Source organism: Dipodomys ordii, unplaced genomic scaffold, assembly GCF_000151885.1.
Source record: "Dipodomys ordii isolate 6190 unplaced genomic scaffold, Dord_2.0 Scaffold210, whole genome shotgun sequence".
Classification (NCBI taxonomy): domain Eukaryota; kingdom Metazoa; phylum Chordata; class Mammalia; order Rodentia; family Heteromyidae; genus Dipodomys; species Dipodomys ordii.
In genome coordinates, this window is record NW_012267426.1 from 237,722 (window position 1) to 241,512 (window position 3,791).

Here is a 3,791-nt window from a genome sequence, read left to right on the forward strand (position 1 = left end):
TCCATCCATCCATCCATCCATCCATTTCCATGTTCTAGATCGATATTCCCTACTATAGATCGACATTCCATGTTCTAGATAGAAATTCCTACTATCGATTTTTGTTCCATGTTCTAGATCGATGCTCCATGTTCTAGACCAATATTCCCAGGTATCGATCGACATTCCATGTTCTAGATCGACATTCCATGTTCTAGATCGATATTGCGTATTATCTAGATCGATGCTCCATGTTCTCAAGATCAATATTTCATACTATAGATCGATATTCCATGTTCTAGATTGATATTACATATTATCTAGATCGACATTCCATATTATCAAGATCAATATTACATAGGATAGATCGATATGCCATGTTCTAGATCGATATTCCCTACTATAGACCTATACCCCATGTTCTAGATCAATGTGCCATATTCTCCAGATCGATATTCCATGTTCTAGATCGACATTCCATGTTCTAGATCAATACCCCATGTTCTAGATCGATATTGGGTATTTTCTAGGTCGATATTCCATATTCTCAAGATCAATATTACATACTATATATGGATATTCCATGTTCTAGATCGATATTCCCAACTATAGACCTGCATCCCATGTTCTAGATCAATATGCCATATTCTCCAGATCGACATCCCATGTTCTAGATCGACATCCCATGTTCTAGATCGATATGACGTATTATCTAGATCGATGGTCCAGGTTCTCAAGATCAGTATTACATGCTATAGATCGACATTCCACGTTCTAGATCGACATTCCACGTTCTAGATCGATGTTATGGATTACAGATCGATATTTCATGTTCTAGATCGATATTCCACGTTCTAGATCGATGGCATATCATGTATTGATGATCCCCTACACATTATGATCTATTATTGATTATCTCCTATATATACATTATTGATGATTGATTTCCCCCTATAGATCATATCACATGTCATGTATTGATTATTGGTGACTGATTATTGATTATTGGTGACTGATTATTGGCGACTGATTATTGATTATTGGCGATTGATTATTGATGACTGATGATTGATTGGTGATTGATTATTGATGACTGATTATTGGCGACTGATTATTGATTATTGGCGATTGATTATTGATGACTGATGATGACTGATGATTGATTATTGATTATTGGTGATTGATTGGTGATTCCCTGGAGGGCCGCATCCCACACAGACAGACAAATTCATAGACAGACAGACACACGGACGGACGGCAATGACCCGTCTGTCCGTCCGACGGCACCCGGGGTGCGCGCGCGACACGGAAATCCGGATGGATGGACCCACCCTGTCCGTCCGTCCGTGTGTCTGTGTCTGTCTATGAATCCGTCTGTCTTTCTATGTATCTGTGTCTGTCTTGTCTGTGTGTCTGCCTGTGTCTGGTCTGTCTGTCCGTCTGTGTGAGTCTATGACTGTCTGTCTGTCTTTCCAGGTACCACTGTGTCTATGGGTCCATCCGTCCGTCCGTCCATCCGTCCATGTGGCTCGGGCTGTGTATGTGTCCGTCTGTCTGTCTATGTATCCGTGTGTCCGTCTGCCTATCCGTCTGTGTGTCCTTCTATGTGTCCGTCTGTCTTGTGTCTGTCCGTCCGTCTTCCTCTCGGTCTGTCTGTCCGTCTCCTCTCTGTCTGGCCTTTCCCGGTCTGTGTGTCTGTCTGTGTGTTTGTCTGTCTGTCCATCTGTGTGAGTCTTTCTATGTCCGTCTGTCTTTCCAGGTATCTCTGAGTCTATGTGTCTGTCCGTCCGTCCATCCATGTGTCTCTGGCTGTGTATGTGTCTGTCTGTCTGTCTGTCTATGTATCGGTGTCTGTCTTGCCCGTGTGTCCGTCTGTCTGTGTGTCTGTCTCTCTCTGTGTCTGTCTCTGTGTCTGTCTGTCTGTGTACCCGTGTGTCCGTCTGCAAATCTGTTTGTGTGTCCTTCTATGGGTCCGTCCGTCTGTCTGTCTGTGTCTTGTGTCTGTCCGTCTGTCTTCCTCTCGGTCTGTCTGTCCTTTCCCTGTCTGTCTGTCTGTCTGTCTTTCCAGGTGTCTCTGTGTCTATGTGTCTGTCTGTCTGTCTGTCCACACCCGACTCCACCCGGCGCATGACATGAAACCAGACTGACTTGTCCGTCCGTCCGTCCATCCGTCTATTTGTCTCTGGCTGCGTCTGTCTGTCTACGAATCTGTCTGTCTGTGTCTGTCTGTCTGTGTCTGTCTGTGTCTGTCTGTCTCTGTGTCTGTCTGTATGTGTCTGTCTGTCTGTGTCTGTCTGTGTGTCCATCTGTGTGTGTGTCTGTCTGTCTGTCTATCTGTGTGTCTGTGTATCTGTCTGTGTGTCTTTCTATGTGTCCGTCCGTCTGTGTCTTGTGTCCGTCCGTCTGTCTTCGTCTTGGTCTGTCTGTCTGCTTCGCAGTGTATCTGTCTCTTTCCCTGTCTGTCTGTCTGTCTGTGTGTCCGTCTCCTCTCGGTCTGTCTGTCTGTCTCCATATCCGTCAGTCTCTGGGTCTAGGCATCTGTCTGTCTTTCTATGTATCTGTGTCTGTCTGTCTGTTTCCGTGTGTCTGTCTGTGTATCTGTCTGTGTCTTGTGTCTGTCTGTCCTTTCCCCGTCTGTCTGTCTGTCTATGTATCTGTCTGTGTCTTGTCTGTCTGTCCATGTGAGTCTTTCTATGTCTGTCCGTCTGTCTTTCCTGGTATCAGTGTGTCTATGTGTCTGTCCGTCCGTCCATCCATGTATGTATCTGTGTGTGTCTTGTCTGTGTGTCTGTCTGTGTCTGTCTCTCTGTCTTCGTATCTGTCTGTCCTTCTGTGTCTATATATCGGTCTGTGTGTCTGTGTGTCTGTCTGTGTCTTGTGTCTGTCCATCTGTCTTCCTCTAGGTCTGTCTGTCTGTGTCTGTCTGTCTGTGTCTGTCTGTCTGTCTGTGTCTGTCTGTCTGTCTGTGTCTGTCTGTCTGTCTGTGTCTGTCTGTCTGTGTCTGTCTGTCTGTGTCTGTCTGTGTCTGTCTGTCTGTGTCTGTCTGTGTCTGTCTGTCTGTCTGTCTGTGTCTGTCTGTGTCTGTCTGTCTGTCTGTGTCTGTCTCTCTGTCTGTGTCTGTCTGTCCATCTGTGTCTGTCTGTCTGTGTCTGTCTGTGTCTGTCTGTCTGTCTGTATCTGTCTGTCTTTCTGTGTCTATGCATCTGTCTGTCCTTCTATGGATCTTTCTGTCTGTGTGTCTGTCTACGGACCTGGGTGGGTCTTGTGTCTGTCCGTCTGTCCAGGTATCACTGTGTCTATGTGTCTGTCCATCCATCCGTCCGTCCATGTGTTTCTGGCTATGTATCTGTCTGTCTTTCTATGTATCTGTGTATGTCTTGTCTGTCTGTCTGTGTGTCTATCTCTCTTTGTTTCTGTCTGTCATTCTGTCTGTGTCTATGCGTCTGTCTGTCTTCCTAGGCATTCGTCTGTCTGTCTGCCTGTCTGTCTCTCTGTGTGCCTATGTATCTGTCTGTGTGTCTCTCTGTCCCTCTACATATCTGTCTTTGTATCTGTCTGTCTGTGTCTGTCTGTGTGTGTCTGTGTCTGTGTCTGTCTGTGTCTGTCTGTCTGTGTCTGTCTGTCTGTCTGTGTCTGTCTGTCTGTCTGTCTGTGTCTGTCTCTCTGTCTGTGTCTATCTGTCTGTCTGTCCATCTGTGTCTGTCTGTCTGTCTGTCTGTGTCTGTCTGTCTGTGTCTGTCTCTCTGTCTGTCTGTCTGTGTCTGTCTGTGTCTGTCTGTCTGTCTGTGTCTGTCTGTCTGTGTCTGTCTGTC